This window comes from Panthera onca, chromosome B4, assembly GCF_046562875.1.
Source record: "Panthera onca isolate mPanOnc1 chromosome B4, mPanOnc1 haplotype 2, whole genome shotgun sequence".
Lineage (NCBI taxonomy): Eukaryota > Metazoa > Chordata > Mammalia > Carnivora > Felidae > Panthera > Panthera onca.
The window spans coordinates 63807542-63828619 of NC_138345.1; the positions used below are offsets into that span (position 1 = coordinate 63807542).

The window sequence follows — 21078 nt, forward strand, 5'->3', positions numbered from 1 at the left end:
ATTTATTCATTCATCAGTTGATGGGCAGTTGGTCACTTTCCATACTTTGACTATTGTTGATAATGCTGCTATAAACATCAGGGTGAATATATCCCTTCGAATCAGTATTTTTGTATCCTTTGGGTAAACACCTAGCAGTGCAAGATAGAGTAGTCCTATTTTTAACTGTTTGAGGAACCTCCATACTGTTTTCCAGACTGGCTGCCCCAGTTTGCATTCCCACCAACAGTGTAAGGGGTTTCCCCTTTCTCCATATCCATGCCAATATCAGTTGTTTCCCATGATGTTAATTTTAATCATTCTGAGTGGTATGAGGTGATGTCTAATTGTAGTTTTGATTTGTATTAACCTAATGATGAATAATGTTGAGCATCTTTTCATGTGTCTCTTAGCTATCTGGACATCTTCTTTAGAAAAATGTCATTCATGGCTTCTGCCCATTTCTTCACTGGATTATTTGTTTTTTGGGTGTTGAGTTTGATAATTTCTTTATAGATTTTGGATATTAACCCTTTATAAGTTATGTCATTTGCCAATATCTTCTCCTATTCCATAGGCTGCCTTTTAGTTTTGTTGATTGTTTCCTTCACTGTGCAGAAGCTTTTTATCTTGATGAAGTCCCAATAGTTTATTTTTGCTTTTGTTTCCCTTGCCTCAGAAGACATATCTAGAAAGAAGTTGCTACAGCTGATGTCAAAGAAGTTACTGTTTGTGTTCTTCTCTAGGATTTTTATGGTTTCCTTTAGGTCGTCATCCATTTTGAATGTATTTTGATGTATGGTGTAAGAAAATGGTCTAGTTTCATTTTTCTGAGTGTTGCTGTCCAGTTTTCTCAACACTATTTGTTAAAAAGGCTGTCTTTTTTCCATTGGGTATTCTTTTCCTGCTTTGTCAAAGATTAACTGACTATACAGTTGTGAGTTCACTTCTGGGTTTTCTTTTCTTTTCCTTTTTTTTAAGTTTGTTTATCTTGAAGGAGAAAGAGGGAGGGAGGGAGGGGCAGAGAGAGAGGGAGAGATAGAATCCCAGGCAGGCTCCACACTGTCAGCCTGGAGCCCAGTGCAGGGCTCAAACTTATGAACCTGTGAGATCATGACCTGAGCTGAAACCAAGAGTTTAAACCTTAACTGAATGAGCCACCCAGGTGTCCCCACTTCTGCATTGTCTATGTTGTTCTATTGATCTATATGCCTCCTTTTGTGCTAGCCCCAAACTGTTACTGTCTTGATCAGTACAGATTTGTGATATAGCCTGAAGTCTGGAATTAAGATGTCCCCAGATTTGCTTTACTTTTATTGCTTTGGCTTGGGTCTTTTGTGGTTCCATACAAATTTTAGGAATGTTTGTTCTAGCTCTGTGAAAAAATGCTGGTGATATTTTGATAGGGATTACATTAAATGTGTAGATTGCTTTGGGTAGTACAGACATTTAAACAATGTTTGTTTTTCTAATCCATGAGCATGGAGTGTTTTTCCATTTCTTTTTTTTTTAATGTTTATTTTTGAGAGAGAGAGAGAAACAGAGCGCAAGCAGAGGAAGGGTAGAGAAAGAGGGAGAAAGAATCAGAAGCAGGCTCCAGACTATAAGCTGTCAACACAGAGCCCAACGCAGGGCTCAAACTCATAGACTGCGAGATCATGACCTGAGTCAAAGTTGGACACTTAACCAGCTGAGCCACCCAGGCACCCCTGTTTTTCCATTTCTTTGTGCCTTCTTCAATTTCTTTCATAAGCTTTCTGTAGTTTTCAGTGTACAGATCTTTTACCTCTTTTGTTAGCTTTATTCCTAGGTATCTTATGGTTTTTGGTGAAATTGTAAATGTGACTGACTCCTTGATTTCTCTTTCTGCTGCTTCATTATTGATATATAGAAATGCAACAGATTTATGTACATTGATTTTTGTACCTGAAACTGTTGAACTTGTGTGTCAATTCCAGCAATTTTTTGGTGGAGTCTTTTGGGTTTTCTACATAGAGTATCAGATTGTCTGCAAATAATGAAAGTTTGACTTCTTCCTTGCCAATTTGGATGCCTTTTATTTCTTTTCGTTGTCTGATTGCTGAGGCTAGGACTTCCAGTACAATGTTAAGATAAGATAAGATCTTAATAATGATAAGAGTGGACATCCCTGTCTTGTTCCTGGTCATACAGGAAAAGCTCTTAGGTTTTCCCCATTGAGGATATTAGCTGTGGGTCTTTCATATATGGCCTTTATTATGTTGAGCTATGTTCCCTTTATCCCTACTTTGATGAGGGTTTTTGTCAAGAATGGATGCTGTACTTTGTCAAATGCTTTTTCTGCATCTATTGAGAAGGTCATATGATTCTTATCCTTTCTTTTATTAATGTGGTGTATCATGTCAATTGATTTGCTAATACTGAACAACCTTGTAACCCAGGAATAAATCCCCTTGATCTGATGAGTGATTTTTTTTTTAATGTTTTACTTATTTTTGAGACAGAGCATAAGCAGGGGAGGGACAGTGAGAGAGCGAGACACAGAATCCAAAGCAGGCTCCAGGCTCTGAGCTGTTAGCACAGAGCCCGATGCAGGGCTCAAACTCACAAACCGTGAGATCATGACCTGCGCCGAAGTCGGATGCTTAACCGACTGAGCCACTCAGGCACCCGTGAGTGATTCTTTTAATATACTGTTGGATTCAATTTGTTAGTATCTTGTTGAGAATTTTTGCATCCATATTCATCAGGGATACTGGAGTTCTCTCTTTTTTTTTTAATGTTTATTTATCTTTGAGACAGAGACAGACAGAGCATGAACGGGGGAGGGTCAGAGAGAGAGGGAGACACAGAATTGGAAGTAGGCTCCAGGCTCTGAGCTGTCAGCACAGAGCCCGATGCGGGGCTTGAACTCATGAACCATGAGATCATGACCTGAGCCGAAGTCGGAGGCTCAACTGACTGAGCCACCCAGGCGCCCCCGGAGTTCTCCTTTTTAGTGGAGTCTTTGTCTGGTTGTGGAATCAGGGGAATGTTGGCCTCATTTCCATGATTTGGAAGTTTTCCTTCCAGTTCTATTTTTTGGGGGCAGTTTGGGAAGAATAGGTACTAACTCTTACTTAAATGTTTGGTATAATTTGCCTGTGAAGCCATCTGGCCCTGGACTTTTGTTGGGAGATTTTTGATTACTGATTCAATTTCTTTGCTGGTGATCAGTCTGTTCAAGTTTTCTTTTTTCTTTTTCTTTTCTTAATTTTTTAAATGTTTTTATTTATTTTTGAGACAGAGGGAGAGACAGAACATGAGCAGGGGAGGAACAGAGAGAGAGGGAGACACAGAATCCGAAGCAGGCTCCAGGCTCTGAGCTGTCAGCACAGAGCCCGACGCGAGGCTCAAACTCACGGACTGTGAGATCATGACCTGAGCCGAAGTCGGACGCCCAACCTACTGAGCCACCCAGGTGCCCCAAGTTTTCTATTTCTTCCTGTTTTCATTTTGGTGGTTTATATGTTTCTAGGAATTTATCCATTTCTTTCATATTTTCTGATTTGGGGGCATATAAATTTTAATAATAATCTTATATAATTGTTTGTATTTCTGTGGTGTTGGTTGTTATTCCTCCTCTCTCATTTCTGATTTTATTTATTTGGGTCCTTTCTCTTTTCTTTTTGGTAAGTCTGGCTAGGGGTTTATCAATTTTATTAACTTTTTCATTCAACCAGCTCCTAGTTTCATTGATCTTTTCTACTTTTTTTTTTTTTTTTTTAGTTTCTATATCATTTATTTCTGCTAGAATCTTTATTATTTCCCTTCTTCTGTTGGATTTAGGCTTCATTTGTTATTCTTTTTCTAGCTCCTTTATATGTAAGGTTAGGTTGTTTATTTGAGATTTTTTTTGTAGGTAGGCCTGTATTCCTATATACTTCCCTTGTATGACCACTTTTGCTACCTCCCAAAAGTTTTGAACTGTCCTATTTTCATTTTCATTTGTTTCCATGTATTTTTTTTTTAATTTCTTCTTTCATTTCCTGGTTTACCCATTCATTCTTTAGTAGCATGTTGTTTAACTTTCATGTATTTGTGGGCTTTCCAAATGTTTTCTTTTGTGGTTGACTTCAATTTTCATAGTGTCATGGTCAGAAAATATGCATGGTATGGTCTCAGTCTTTTGGTATTTGTTGAGCCCTGATTTGTGATCTAGTATGTGATCTATTTTGGAGAATGTTCCATATACATTCAAAAAGAATGTGTATTCTGCTGATTTAGGATGGAATGTTCTGAATATATCTGTTAAGTCCAACTGGTGCAGTGTGTCATTCAAAGCCATTGTATCCTTGTTGATTTTCTGCTGAAGTGATCTGTCCATTGATATAAGTGGGGGTTTTAAAATCACATACTATTATTGTATTATTATCAATGAGTTCCTTTATGTTTGTTATTAATTGTTTTATATATTTGGGTATTTCTATGTTAGGGACATAAATGTTTACAATTGTTAGATCTTCTTGTTGGATAGTCTCCTTTATTGTGATATTATTGCCCTTCTTCATCTCTTGTTACAGTCTTTGGTTTAAAATCTAGTTTGTCTGGTGTGCCTGCATGCCTCAGTTGGTTAAGCATCTGACCCTTGATTTTGACTCAGGTCATGATCCCAGGGTCATAGGATTGATCCCCATGTTGGGGTCTGTACTGAATGTGGAGCCTGCTTGGATTCTCTCTCTCTCTCTCTCTCTCTCTCTCCCACACACACACTTCTGCCCCTCTCCACAGCTCGTGCTCTCTCTCTGTCTCTCTCAAATAAAAAAAAATCTGGTTTGTCTGATAAGTATTGCTACTCTGGCTTTATTTGATGTTGATTTATTTGCATGATAAATGTTTCTCCATCCCTTCACTTTCAATCTGCAGGTGTCTTTAGGTGTAAAATGATTCTTTTATTGGCAGCATATAGATGGGTCTTTTTTTAATACATTCTGACAATCTATGTCTTTTGATTGGAACATTTAGTTTGTTTACATTCAAAGTAATTTTTGATATATATTTAGTGCCATTTTATTACTTGTTTTATAATTATTTCTGTTCCTTAATAAGGAACATTATTTCTTTGTTCCTTTTTAGTTTTTATCGCTTTTGGTCTTTCCTTACCACTCAAAGAATCACTTTTAATATTTCTTGCAGGGCTGCCTTAGTGTTCACGAACTCCTTTAGTTTTTGTTTGTCTGGAAAACTACCTTTCTATTCTGAATGATAGCCTTTCTGGATAGAGTGTTCTTGGATGCCTATTTTTCCCATTCAGTAACGTTGAATATATCATGCCACTCCCTGGTGGCTTGCCAGTTTCTGTGAAGAGATCTGCTGCTAACCTTATGAGTCTTCCCTTGTAAGTTAGGAATTTACTTTTTCTTGCTGCTTTTAGGATTTTTTCTTTATCACTATATTTTGCAAATTTAACCACAATATGTCTTGGTGTTTGCCTGCTTCTCTGATTTTGAATGGAGGTCTCTGTGCCTCCTGGATTTGGATGTCTGTTTCCTTCCCCAGATTCGGAAACTTTTCAGCTGTTATTTCCCCAAATAAACCTTCTGCCCCCTTTTCTCCCTCTTCTTGTTCTGAGACTCCAATGTATGAATGTTATTATGTTTGATGGAATCAGTGAGTTCTCTAAGTCTATTCTTGTGATCACAGTTCTTTCTCTCTTTTGTTCAGCTTCATTATTTTACATAATTCTATCTTCTATATAACTTATTCATTCCTCTGCTTCTTCCATCCTTGTGGTCATTACTTTCAGTTGGTTTCAAATCACAGATATCGCATTTTTCATTTCTTCCTGATTGTTTTTTACCTCTTTTTTTCTGCATTAAGTGTCTCCCTGAAGTCTTCCATGCTTTTCTCAAGCCCAGCGAGTATCCGTATGACTTTTGCTTTAAATTCTGTATCAGGCATATTGTATCTGTTTCAGTTAGATCTCTGGCCATGACCTTTTCTTGTTCTTTATTTTAGGAAGAATTCCTCCATCTTAGTATTTTGTGTGGGTCTCTGTCTGTGTTAGAAAATCCTGTTATGTTTCTTGCTCCTGTGAGTAATTGCTTTATGAAGAAGAGGTCATGTAATGTCTAGGGCCTGATACTTCAGGAAGTGTCTCGGTATTTGCTGCATGCACTCTACTTCTATATTTTGACTGCTCTGCCCCTGAGGTCAGAGGCTCATCTGCAGAGGCTCTCCTTGCCTGCGATGAAGAATGTTTGAACCTTGGCCAGGGTGTGGTGAGTTTTAACTGTATGTGCTCTGGTCTGCTATTTAAATGAGACCTGATGCTATTTCCATTAGACCTAAAGCTTTGCAGGGGTGCCTGGGTGTCTCAGTCGGTTGAGCATCCAACTTCGGCTTAGGCTGATCACACAGTTCATGGGCTCGAGCCCCAGGTTGGGCTCTGTGTTGATGGCTTAGAACCTGCCTCAGATTCTGTGTCTCCCTCTCTCTTTTCCCTTCCCCACTTGTGCTCTGTCTCTGTCTCTGTCTCTCTCAAAAATAAATAAATAAATAATAAATTTTATTTAAAAAAAATAAAAACCTGAAGATTTGCAGAACTCTGTGGTCAGTGGATATGGTGTGTGTGGAGGTTTCTGCTCATCTTCTGGGGAAGAGACCTGCTGCACTGGTCCTACAGCACACTTGCCCAAGAAAAGGAGAGCCAGCAGAGCACAGGGGAGCAGGACCTGGTATAACCAGTTTAGGCAGCCAGTGTTGGTTGCTGTGCTGTTTACTGAAGTTGGTTTATGCTGAAGGGTGGGGAGGGAAATGGTGCCTGCTATCTCCTTTGTCCCTGTAGAGGGGAGTCCATGCTGCTGCTCTTGGGGAAGCCCTCCCAGAAGAGTAAATAATTTCCTCTCGTGTGTCCTTGGCATTTTTCAAATTGCTGTTTTCTCACTGTGTCCAGGTTGCTTGCCTGCTTGGACCAGTGCAGTATATTCTGGGTTCTTCTAGCCAAGCCTGATGACTTTTAAAACTCCAAACTTTAGGGACCTGCTGTGGTGGGGACCTGCACTGGTCTTCTGGTTAAGGGTCTTGCTGTGCTAGGATCAATGCAGATTTGAGCCAGAAGTGCGGTCACACCAGAACACAGGGCCTTGGGATTTGGAGAAAGCAGGCTTAATAGCCAGTGTCTGAGTTAGCTGCGCCCAGCAGCGTGTTTCTCTGTCAATGCTGAGGGGCAAGGGAATGAAATGGTGCCCCCTGGCTCCTTCTTCTATGGAGAGGTAATGCAACCTCTCACAGATGTGCTCCAAGAGGAAGGAAGGGGTGCCTGGGTGGTTCAGTTGGTTAAGCGTCCCACTTCAGCTCAGGTCATGATTTCACAGTTTGTGAGTTCAAGCCCTGTGTTGGGCTCTGTGTGGACAGCTCAGAGCCTGGAGCCTGCTTTAGGTTCTGACTCTGTCTCTCTGCCCCTCCCCTACTCGCTCTCTGTCTCTCTGTCTCTCTCTCAAAAATAAAAAATAAAACATAAAAAAAATTTAAGAGGAAGGGAAATCTCACCCATGTGCTCTAGGCAATCCTCAGATTGCATCATCTGCCCGGGGTGGCTTGCATGTCTTCTCTCCTTGCATGGATTTTCTCTCATAAAAGAATCTTTTCTTTCTCTCAAGGAGTAGGGCAACACCCTCAGGTCTCTATCCCAGCCAAGCCCATGGACCTCCAAAACTCCAGTCCTCAAACCCCTCTGGTTGCAAGAACTCACAAAAAGCAACCCCTCTCATTTTCCCACCAATGGCTTTGGAGAAGTGTTCTTGTCTATATTCTTGCGTGCTCCACTCTCTCTTACCTTTCTTCATGACCAGGGCTCCCTCCCCTCAGTAGCACCCTTGATCCCTTTCTCCTAAACCGCATCCCCATACTTCCTATCTTCTTTAATGTGGCCTCCTCTCTTCCTCTAGTTGTGCAGCTTGTTCTGTCAGTGGTCAGGTCAATTTCTTGGATATTCATAATGATTTGGTAGTTATCTAGCTGTGTTTGAAGGATGAGGCAAGTCTACAGTCCTCCTACCACACCACCATCTTTGCTCCTGCTGAAGGACACCAGTTATAGAAAATACATAAACTAACAAGTGTGACTATGTTCTAATAAAATATTATTTATAAAAACAAGCAACAGCCACATCTGGCCTATGGGTTAATGTTTTTCAACTCTTGCATTAGTTTACTTAATATTCAAAAAAATATGAGAATTATTATCTCCATTTTACAGGCAAAGAAATAGGGACAGATAAGGAAAGAGAAAGCTCATGTAAATTGCCCAGGTTCACACAGTTATCAAGTTACAGAACTGAGATGTAATCCCAAGCAATCTGTCTCTAGAGAAGTGTCCTTCAGCCATGATTAAAAACAAAATGTTTTTTAATGTTTATTTATTTTTAAAAGAAAGAGAGAGACAGAATGTGAGCAAGGGAGGGGCAAAGAGAGAGGGAGACACAGAATCTGAAGCTGGCTCCAGGCTCTAAGCTATCAGCAAAGAGGCCAATGTGGGGCTCGAACCCACAAACCATGAGATCATGACCTGAGCTGAAGTCAGATGTTTAACTGACTGAGCCACCCAGGCACCCCTCAGCCATGATACACATAAATGCACATGTGTATTTTTTTTTTAATCTTACACTATACATACTGTTCTGCATGTTATTTTCTTTTAATGGTATCATGGCTATCTTTCCATATCAACATATTTATAAATCTACCTCATACCTTTTAGTAGCTGTACAGTATTCTATTGTATGAGTTACCAATCAGTAAATATCTAGCTTATTTCTGTGCATTTGCGCTTAAAAACAATGCTTCACTGAGTATCCTTGTACTGAGGTATTTGCCCACAGGTGCTCACATATCTAAAAATTTAGGGAAAATTACCACAATTGCTAAGTCAAAGAATATATCAGTTAGAATACATTTTTTTTTTTTATTTTTATTTTTTTTTTTTAACATTTTTTATTTATTTTTGGGACAGAGAGAGACAGAGCATGAACGGGGGAGGGGCAGAGAGAGAGGGAGACACAGAATCGGAAACAGGCTCCAGGCTCCGAGCCATCAGCCCAGAGCCCGACGCGGGGCTCGAACTCACAGACCGCGAGATCGTGACCTGGCTGAAGTCGGACGCTCAACCGACTGCGCCACCCAGGCGCCCCTAGAATACATTTTAAAAACAGAACAAAACAAACAAAAATTTAAAATCACACTCCAGGTTACTTTTAATAGAGGGAACTCAATATGGGGAGCCAGTTTCAAAGACATAGAAGGGAGCCTGAAAGAGCAAATAGGTCACTCAAAGATCTGTAACAACATAAAGCCACCAGGGACTGGAGAGACAAAGAGGTGGTAGTATGACCAGAGGCTGGAGCCAGAAGCACTTTGTGGGAGTTGGATTGTCCTGCCTGGCAGGCACTGGGTCATACATGAGTCAGATGCAGCCACTGCTGGGAATGCCCTGGAATTGAAAAGGGAAAAGAAACATACTAGCTTCTTCTATTCTTTGGCTCTTCAATCTCTTGCTGGTACTTCCTATTGACCAAATCTACCTGGAAGCTAGTGGGCAAAGGAGCCTGGGGTCTGTAGTTTGCAGGAGTCAGCCCCTGTGAGATAAATCTGAGCAGGAGGGTAGGAAATGGAGCAGAGAGCAAATGGGACATGGCTGAAGCAAACAGTATCATGCTTCCAATTTTGATATATATTTCCAATATTTGCCCATCAAAGAAGCTGCAAAGATTTGTAGTTCCAATAAGTATGTCTCTTTTCCAACAAATTCTCCAGCACCATGAATTTATCTATCGAAGTTAAAATGATATTTTGCTGTTTTAATTTGCATTTGTTTAACTATGAATACAGTTGAACATCTTCTTATTTGTTTATATACCATTAATATTTATTTTTTTGTTAATAGTAGGTTCACATCCTCTGTCAATTTTTCTATTAAATTGTTGTACTTTTTCTTATTATTTATAAGAGCTTATTATATATGTATATATACATATATATGTATATATTATATATATGTATTGTGTAGTCAAACATGAATCTTTTGCTTTATAGGAAGTTTTTCCTGAAAGATTATAAATATATTGGCTAGAGAAACCTAATTTTTTTTTTCTTCTTTTTTTTTTTTCTGCTCTAACCAGGAAACATCATGATGACTAAAACTTTAGGTCTCTTCTAGGTTGTTATTCCAAGTTAACAGATCTTAGAATTGAGAATATCCTCTTGTACATCCTACATTCCTTCCGCATTAATCTCCAAAGGAATTTCTTTCTTTTTAAAAATTTGTTTATGTTTATTTTTGAGAGAGGTAGAGAGACAGAGCATGAGCAGAAAGGGGGAGAGGTACAGAGAGAGGGAGACACAGAATCTGAGGCAGGCTCCAGGCTCTGAGTTGTCAGCACAGGGCCTGACATGGGGCTTGAACTCACAAACTGTGAGATCATGACCTTAGCCAAAGTTGGACACCTACCCAACTGAGCCACCCAGGTGCCCCCAAAGGAATTTCTTAATTAATGAGAGAAGCCCTTTTCCTCCTATCTGAGATATGAAATGTGATTAAATTGGAATCTCTGATTGGCCTCCCATTTTATATCTAGGCCTATACTGTGCCTTGTCTACTCTTAAGTCTATGTTTTGATTTTGGGATATGGATTGTAATGGAGAAGGCCTTGAATTAAAAAGGAGTTGGAGATAGTATTGGAATATGAGTAGAGGGTCATTTTTCGAATACATGCAAAAGTTTTCTCAGCAAAAGTCTAGAGATGGTGCCCATATTGACCCCATGGTTCTAAATGGTCCTATGAAGTTAACAAAAACATGCTTCTCAAAAGCAAGAACTATGTGAGTTTTGTGTTTAACCAGTTTTCCCTAGCATTTGGCATGGTACATAATACAGCAAGGATCCTCAACAAACATTTACTGACTTGAAGATTCTTTAAGTCAGAAGGATCTCCTGCTTCTCCAATATATCTGGGTCTTAAGGTGTGATGACTACAAGGGTGTTAGGAAAGGTGTTTCTGCTATTATGAGATGGCATGGTTAGGTGTCATAATAGTAATTTGTTTATTTTCAAGAATGATGACATGAATCTATTATGATTTATTTGCTTTCCCACTGTGAACCACATGCCTCCCTGGGCAAACCTGGAAGATAATCCTTATATCAATGCATTACAGAATGCTTTAGTAAGGGGGACACCAACATCCATATAAAGCTCTCTGGTGGCGTACTTTGCCAGCTGGAGATGTCAGTGAAGGATATCGCCAAGGAATAGAGTACTCTCATCTCAAATGTAATGAATGAAGAGGTACAGAAGTGGAAGAAGCATAGCAATCCTTAGGCTTCAGTAACAAGGTGAGTACAATTACCAGAATAACCCACAGAGATGAAGCAATAATCAGAGTGTATGACCTATAGGGATATGTGACAATGTATAATTGGTCATAAGACCTTAGGAAATAAATACAAGGGCAGCCTACCAACATGCCATTTGGCATATTCAGATGGTGATTCTAGGTCTAATAGGCAAAAACCTAACTTAAGTCACTATAATGGGGATTCACAACCTCTTATCCAGTTTGTAGAACTAAACTAATTCACAGACTTGGAGCCCCAAAGTATTCTGCAATATGATCACAGTTGTGAATCTTTAGTAAAGTTTTCCCCAATGACAAGTGGGCCCAGTATGACTGTAAACTGAAAAAAGATAAATGTCTTTTGGGGTTATTTAATATTGGTTTCGAATTGAAGCTAATATCTAATCCTCAGAGACACAAAATAAGCAAAATAAAATAAAACAAAACAAAAGCAAACAAAATCCACCAAGTCCACTATTCAGTATTAGATCTTATGAGGTCAGGTGACAAATCTTGACCAGAATCAATTTCACAGTGGGTCCAATGTCGTGATGGAGCCATCCTATAGTTACTTCCCTACCTCTCAGAATACATGATGAAAAAGGAATATTTATTAACTGTCCTTTGATTGATAGGGTGAAGGCCATTACAGTAAGAAGGTTCAAGTAGAAGCCTACTAAGATAGTGTTCCAAAAGTTATTATGCTTCAGTGGGAAAATTCTAAAGATTTGTATTACCAACATACACTTTAAAGATGCAGAGTGGTGATTTCTACCACAATCCCACTTAATTCTCTGTTGGTGCAAAAGCCACATGTGTTTTAGAAAATGGCTGTAGATTACTGGAAATTTCTTTTTTTTTTAATTAAAAATTTTTTTTAAATGTTTATTTATTTTTTAAGAGAGGGAGAGATAGAGCATGAGTGGGAGAGGGGCAGAGAGAGAGGGAGACACAGAATCTGAAGCAGGCCCCAGGCTCTGAGCTATCAGCACAGAGCCCAACACGGGGCTCGAAATCACCATCCGTGAGATCATGACCTAAGCTGAAGTTGGACACTTAAGCTTAACTGACCAAGCCACCCAGGTGCCCCTGTAGATTACCCGAAATTTAACCAGAAAGTGATGCCAATCACAGCTGTGATCCTGGGTGTGGTGTACTTATGGAGCAAATCAACATAGCCTCTGGCACTTGGTATGAGCTAATGACCTAGTAAATAATCCTTTCCAATTCCTTTTAGCAATGATAATCAAAAGCAGCTTGCCATCATGTGTCAGGGATAGCAATAAGCCTTTACCATCTTACCTCTGGACTATATCTTTTTCTCCTCCATATATAGTGTTTATTCTTCTCTATCTTATCCTTTCCTAGAAGATTGACCGTTATGGACACAGTCTGCCAGAGAACAGTAGATAAATCCCACACAATTCAAGACCTACCTCTGTGGTGGATTTCTAGGGGTCCAGTGGCTTGAGGCTATGTTGGGATTTCCCTCTGAAATGAAAGAAGTTGCTGAATGTGGCATTGCACCAAAGGGAGAAAGAAGCATCATACTTGGAGGACCTCTTTAAACTGACAACCTACATTCTGTCTGACGTGTTGCTCCCTCTCATTTACCACGTAACCCATAAGGTTTCTAGTTTTGAGTAAAGCCCAGAGTTAGAAGTTATTGTAGCAAGTCTAGGGTACAGTGCAAGATTCCCTGTTACTTGTGCAGGTGACAGAAGTCCCAATGGTATTGGAAGTGTCTTTGGGAGGCAGAAATGATGCGTTCAGCCTCCAGGAAACCTTAATAGAAGAGTCATGTTAGAGAGCCCTAGAGTTTTGGAAGAAGTACACACCCTCTTCTTCTCCCAACTTTTCTCTTGAAAAGTAGCTCTTCACTTGCTCCTAGGACCTGGTAGAGACTGGGTTCTTAAATGTGGAACATCCAAGTATTTAGTTCACTCAAACTGCCAGTCATAAACTAAGAATGACATGATGATCAAATCAGAACATTACATGGGTACAACAACATTTAATTGCTGTAGCATTTCATTATTTATAATGGCAATATTATATATAAGACAAGGCCCAAGTAGATTGAAGATGTACAGTTAAACTGTACGAGTGGGTGAGACAGAGCTGCTTGGTAGTAACTACAGATACTATTTGCTGTCTTGTCTTCATCTCACATTTAAGGTTTTATATGGAGTTTTCTATGCCCAGAAAGCAGAATAAGAAAAAATGCAGACCTGATTTGTGAATGAGACTCATGATATGCTGACATAAGCCAAAAATGGAAGGCCACTTCACTATAGCTCCACTGAGGGGTAATTCTGAGGTGGTTGAGAAACCCTCCCTGGGGCAGAAATCTGGATCATATAATGGTTGTGCACTTCATAAAAGAGAGGTGACCTGAGATCTGTATCTACACTAATTCATGACTAATGGTAGATCAGTTACACAGAAACTTGATAACAAGAGGATTGGAAGATTGACAAAAAGAGGACAAGAAGAAAGGTGTGGGGACGGACTTATCATAAAGGGTATAGAATGTAAAGATATTTTTTTCCCATATAAGTGCCACGAGAGGGCATCCACTCTGGAGGAAGAGTTCAGTAATCAGGTAGACAAGATGGCCTATCCTCTGCATATGAGTAACCTTCTTTCCCCAGTTACTCCAGCATTTGCTTAATGGTCCCATGTACAAGTGTCCATGGTGGCAAGAAAAGAAGCTATGCCTGGTGTCATGGATTGAATTGTACCCTTCTGTGAAAAACTCAAATGTTGAAGCCTAAACCCAGTACCTCAGAATGTGTCTGGTATTTACAGATAAGGCCTTTGGAGCACAGCTACTGTCCAGGGCCTCTAGGTGATGCTGCTGCCCCAGTGGACCAAAAAGGCAGGACCACCACCCAGGTGGGACCAGAAGACAGAGAATCAAACCAAGGAATATTATTCTTGAGCCTTAAAATCTAATGGAATTTACTCTGCTGCACTTATGAACTTGCTTGGGACTTGTGACTCCTTTGTTCTTTCTGACGTCACCCTTTTGAACTGGGAATTTCTGCTTCCTGCTTATCCCATCATTGTATATCAGAAGTAGATAACTTGTCTGATTTCACATCTTCAGACAATAGAGAGGAATTTTTGCCTCAAGATGAATCATACCTTGAGTCTCACCTATACTTGATTTAGATAATATTTATTTATTTTTATTCTTTAAATGTTTATTTATTTATTTTGAGAAGGCGAGAGAGCATAATCAGGAGACGGGCAGAGACAGATGGAGAGAGAGAATCCAAATAAGGCTTTGTGCTATCAGCGCAGAACCCGACTCAGGGCTCAAACCCACAAACCGTGAGATAGTGACCTAAACCAAAATCAAGAGTTGGATGCTTAACCAACTGAGCCACCAGGGTACTCCAATTTAGCTAATATTTAGTAGATGAGATCTGAGATGTGCGGGGTGATGCTGAAATGGGTTGACTTTTTTTTTTTTTTAGTTTATTTATTTATTTTGAGAGAGAGTGAGTGATAACTTGTGTGTGACTGAGGGAGGGGCAGTAAGAGAGGGAGAGAGAGAATCTCAAGAAGGCTCTACACCCACGAAGATCAACTATACCTGAAAATCAACTAAACCCATGAAGTCATGAGATCATGACCTGAGCTGAAACCAAGAGTCTGATGCTTAACTGAGTCACCCTAGTGCCCCAAGACTTTTGAGCTGTTATAGGGGGTGACTGTATTTTGCATATGAGAAAGATATAAATTTTGGGGATCCAGAGAGCAGAATGTTATGGACTGAATGGTATTCCACCAAAATTTATATGTTGAAGCTCTAACCTCCATAACCTCAGAATATGATGGTATTTGGAGATAGGGCCATTAAAAAAGTAATTAAGTTAAAGTGAATCCGTGAGGGTGGGCCCTAATCGTATCTGACTGGTGTTCTTATAAGAAGGGGAGATGAGGACATACAGACAGAGATACTAGGGATGAGTGCACACAAAGAGGCCCTATGAGGACACAATGAGAAGGCAGCCATCTGTAAGCCAAGAAGAGAGCCCTCAGGAGAAACCAAATTTGCCAACACCTTGATCTCGGACATCTAAGCCTCTAGAACTGTGAGACAATATTTCTCTTGTCCAAGCCACCCAGTCTGTGGTATTTTGTTATGGCAGCTCTGTTAAAGTAATACACATGGGTTTAACTACATCTTCTCATCATCAGATTGAGGTTGTGACTACCAACAACAACAAAGGCCAGTGATGAGCCTGAATATGGCATCATTCCCCAAGAAACCAGGCAAACCTTTGGCAGATGGATTACACTGAATCCCTTCCATCATGGAGATGGAGCAGCTTGTTGTCATAGGGATAGACATACATTTCAGGTATAATTTTACCTGCCCTGCCAAAAATGCTTCCACCAGCTTGTGTGTGCGGTATCCACACACAGACTCAGACCAGGGCATTCATTCTACAGCAAAAACATTGTGACAGTGTGCTCATGCCTGTAATATTCACTTGTCTCAACATGTATCCCATCACCCAGAGCTGCTGAAGATGCCTGCCAGGAGAGGATGCCTTGTGAAGTTGGCACACCATCCTACAGTATGCTGTGTATGCCTTAAGCGAGTAACTAATAAATGTTTCTGTGAAGAAAAGAGTTAATGCCAGGCCTGTGACTCATTTCCTCCCTACCAGGGACACGGTTGAGATTAACCATCCTGGCTTGTAAACATGCTAAAGGTATTTACTAGTGGAAATAGATAAGGAATTCATTACCTAAAAATGGCTATACCTTGTCTGTCTAGATTTCTTATTGTAAATAAATCTGGAATTTATGGATTGGTGTACATATTGAGAATTTCTCCTGCAAACCTTTTTATCTATCAAATGACTTTCTCTGAAAATGCACTGTTAAGTGCTCGTCTGTTGCTCCAAAACCAAAATACATCCCAGGGTGGAATAAAGGGGAAATTGGGAAGATGTACCCCTTCAGGGATAAATGTTACATTTGTATCTATATCCTGTATGTATCAATTGAGCCAATTGGCAAAGTTTGATTTTGGTAAGATCTATGACTCATGTGAGTCTGTTTTGACGATCTAACTATTTGTGGCAATTCAGGTCCATCTCTTCTACTACTGTGATACATAATTCTGGGAGCAAAAGGGATAAAGTGGGAGTAACTTTTTCACTATTACACATAAACACCTGGTGAATGATTTTTTGCTTCCTATCTGCAATTCTTGGGCTTAGTGTGGTTACAGGTCCTAGCACCCAGGAGAGGTGTGTGTCTTCCTGGGAAAAGAGTCAAGTTTTTGGTAAACTGGAAACTGAGACTCCCCCTGACACTTGGAGTTCTTCATGTCACTGAACCACCAGATAGAGAAGTTGGTCATTCTATTGGCCAAATTGATTGATCATGATTACCAGGGGAAAACTGGAAATGAAATCAAGGAAGACTACATCTAGAACCAAGGAGATTCACCTGGGTACATTTCAGTACTGCCATGACTCATAATAATGATCAATGGAAAACTGGGAACTTAACAAAGAATCATCAATGGTTGGGTCACCCCACCAGGTAAAGGACTCTGTCTAAAACAAGAGGCTAGCAGAGGTAAGGAGATTATGGAATGGGGGGGGGGGGGGGGTAGAAGAAAGAAGATACAATTATCAACTTAACTATCCAACTAAATCCAGCAGTTGAGAAATTAGTAGACACATTTTATATTAATGACTTTACTCCCTTCTTTGTTTTCCCCAGACAACTTATATAAAGAGTTCTGGAAATTGCTAATATTTTTGGTTTCATGTTGAAAGTATGACTGAATTGACATCATCCCATGATAATATGGTGACTGGTGGTACTTTGTATGTCTCTTATTTTGAGGAAAAAATTTCTCATTTTATCTAAGAACAGAATGCATGGTGAGGATTAAAAAAGAGTAGTGCTGTGTGATTTATATTTGACCATGGCAAATTTATATTTGCCCTGTCCCTTTCCACCCTATCCTGTGTCCATGGGATTGGATCATTATGGACTGCATCAACAGGTTGCCTTGTCCTTGGTTTTTGTATTAGTCTTCTATTGCTGCTATAAAAAAATTACCACAAACTTAGTGGATTAAAACAACACATATTTGTTATCTTACAGTTCTGGAAATAAGAAGCCTGAAATGAATGTCACTGGGCTAAAATCAAGGTGGTAGCATGGCTGCATTCCTTCTAGAGGCTCTAGAGGACAATCTGTTTTCTTTACCTTTTCCAGCTTCTAGAGACCATCTGCATTCCTTCGTTTATGGCTCCCTCCTCCATCTTCACAGTCAGTAACACAGCATCTTCAAATCCCTCTCTCTGACTCTTCTTTCACTTTCACTTCTCCCTCTTTCACTTATAAGGACCTTTACAACTGCATTGGGCCCACCCCATTATCCCCCGTCTCGAGATTCTTCATCACATGTCTAAAGTCCCTTGCTATGTTAAGAAAAATATTCACAGTTTCCAGGTATTAGAACATGGACATCTTGGAGAGTCATTATTCTGTCTAACATAATTACCATTTGGATTCAGTCCTCGGGAGTGAGGAGGTGGTGGTGACAAGATTAGAGAGTATAGGGGCGCCTGGGTGGCTCAGTCGGTTAAGTGCCAGACTTCAGCTCACGTCATGATCTCACGGTTTGTGGGTTCGAGCTTCGCGTCAGGCTCTGTGTTGACAGCTCAGAACCTGGAGCCTGCTTCAGATTCTGTGTCTCCCTCTCTCTCTGCCCCTCCCCTGCTTGAACTCTCTCTCTCTCTCTTTCTCTCAAAATAAATAAACATTAAGAAAATTTAAAAAAAAGAGAGAGAGTATGAAGAAAGTAAGTTTGAAGTATTTATTCTCTGGATCCCTCCCTGCTCCTTGCTGCATCCCTTTCTGAAGGCCATGGCTTCTATCAAGTGGCCCTCTCTTCCAGCTTGAAGTATGTTCTTTGAGTTCTTATTATTACTCTGTCCCTTGGCTTTTTGGGTCCAAGGGTGGTAACTGTTCCATGCTCTTTCTAGTCCTGAGAAGCTTCATCATCCTTTTTGGTTTCTCTTCACTGTTCCCACACCATTATAAAGAGTGCCTTTTTGTTTCTCAATTACCCTGTTGTTTTGGATGGACCTTGGCTGACAACAGCAGAGCAATGGTGAAACAACTATCTATGTGAAAATGATGATGACGATGATGATGATGATGTTGATTACCTACATTTAGATAAAAGCAAACAAATAAACAACCTGTTCTCTCCCTGTACATATCTTTAGTCTAGATTCTTCATGTCTTCCTATAAAATATCTAGTTTGGCTTTCTCCTACAGCTGTAGTCAACTCTACTAACTGTTCAAAAGTCATCTTGTATTTAAATCTTTCAATCCATCCACTGTCTCTTTGCAAACTGTAGGATGTCATTTTCTTCTTCACTAATATGGAATGATTCTCTACCACTTCCAAAACTTCCTCTCATTATTTCCTATATCTTTTTCTTTCTAGCTAACCCCAGGCTTGGAGTTTTCTTTCCTACTAAGATCCAAAGGTTGATAGTTACCATTGTTCTACAGAGAGCTTATTTTAACAGGAAATTCATACCTGAACCCAAATTGGGGGGGGGGGGGGTTGTGGAAAATTATAGACACAAAACATCTGTGAAAAAGGACATCTTTAATGAAGCAACACCTGGGTTTCAGCCTATGCCCAAATTACCAATCCAGGTCCCAGACCTAAAATGAGATATTAAATTTTTAAAAAGATGTATTTATGTAATGTTTAATTATACCTGTAAGAGAAAAGCAATTCAAACTTTTGCCTATTGGTTTGGAAGAGGTGAGGCGAGAGTATAGAGAAATAGGCACTTCCTCATATAGTTTATGCGAGTATAACTTCTATAGGAAACAAATTGACAATAGCTCCTGAAATTGAAAATATATATGTCTTTTGACTCAGAAATTCTACTTCTAAGGGGCACCTGGGTGGCCCAGTCAGTTAAGCATCCAACTTCGGCCCAGGTCATGATCTCACAGCTTGTGAGTTCAAGCCCTGCGTTGGGCTCTGTGCTGACAGCTCTGAGCCTGGAACCTGCTTCAGATTCTCTGTCTCCCTCTCTCTCTCTGCCCCTCCCCTGCTCATGCTCTGTCTCTCTCTGTCTCTCAAAAATAAACATTAAAAAATTTTTTTAATCTTTTAAAAATAAAAAAAGAAATTCTACTTCTGAGAATCTACCCTATTGATCTGTTCCCAACTGTGCCAGTTGATCTGTTAACAAAAATCTTTACTCTAGCATGAAACAATCTACATATTCTTCATTAGGAGACTGGGTAGATAAGTTGATCTAAATTATGACCTACACACAATGGAATCCTATGCAGGTGTTAAAAAGAGTCAAGACCTATTGTATGTATTCATTTGGATGTATCTTATATATGATGTGGCTGTGAATCAGAAAAGCTATGGATGACATCCAAAATTCACATATTGGGATAGCACAAAGGATCAGACTACAAATCAAACTCATCAAACAAGAGGCTTCTCTAATATTAAGCTTTCCTCTAATTTCAAGGATCTAAGTAGTCATAAAGCACTGGTGAGGTAGGGACAGATCTGAGACCCATCCCTCAGATCAATATAGCTCTGGCCAAGATTAGCATGTGAGGTTTCTAAGCAACGTGTTCAGGTGACATGAAAAAAAACAAAAAACAAAAACAAAAACAAACCCACAACATTTTAGTCACAAAATATCCATTTTATACTCAGATAGTTGCATAGTTTACATGACATTTTACAGGAAGACTTATAAATTCATAGACTCCAGGTTAGTTACCATAACAGTCCTGGTCAACTATATGCATTCTGCTAAAAGCATTTCATACATAAGGACTCTTCAGCTAGCAAGTACCATTAGCTTCTTTGCCAGGAAGTCTATTTATTAGAATATTCACAAGAAAACTATATCAGATCTCCTCCTCTCCTTCTTTCCCAGAAGTGCCTCCCAGTAACAAAAGAGAATTAATTGCTGACCTGCTACACAACAACCCTTTTTTTCTCATATATCATTTAAATATGAATAAAAATTGGGTGGTTCTGAGAATATAAAAATGATGCTGGCTTACATTAAGCCTAAAGGTCTTTAAAATTCAACAAAATAGACATTTATGTGTCTTAGGATATGATCAAGTTTAAGGGTCTTTAGAATTAGAAGGAAATACGTTGAACATATTTTAAAGTATACATGGATAGAGTTCTAATGCAATCCAAATTTAAAAGAACTATGGACTACTCCATATATCCATAAAGTCTTCAATTTCTTCACCCTCCAAAGTCCATCAAACAACTTTTCTTTCAATGTATTTGTAGATATCTTCTGAAATGTTACTCTTCACCCCCTAATATCCCCTTTATGATAAAAGGAACATGTTTCAATAGTAAGTTGAGCCATAGAAAATTCTTGGTACTTTATTGTGTTGGCCTGCAAAAACAACACTCTCATAAACTTAGACAAAATACTACATGGACACTACCCTGTTTCATCTCTAAATGTAAGTCAGACAAAATAGAGAAAGAGCCAAACAGATAGAAAATGATAAGGCAAGATTGTGGAAGAAGGAAAAGCCCTTGTTCGGGTTAGGAAACCCTGACTTTAGTTTCTCCTTTACCATCTACTAACTGTATTTGGGCCATTCTATTTGTTGCTCCTAATTTCAATTCCCTTACCTCTTAAATGAGACTTTACATGTAGACAGT

The 21078-nt window shown here is 39.5% G+C and overlaps 1 long non-coding RNA gene across 1 annotated transcript in view; it reads left to right on the forward strand.

Annotated features, from left to right (window-relative positions):
* The first annotated feature begins 11092 nt into the window (after window positions 1–11092).
* LOC132694549 (uncharacterized) overlaps window positions 11093–21078 on the forward strand; it is a 47722-nt gene continuing 37736 nt past the window's right edge. Inside the window, exon 1 of the long non-coding RNA XR_009617357.3 lies at window positions 11093–11327. This is a non-coding gene — a long non-coding RNA (uncharacterized LOC132694549). The remainder of the gene's footprint in view (window positions 11328–21078) is intronic.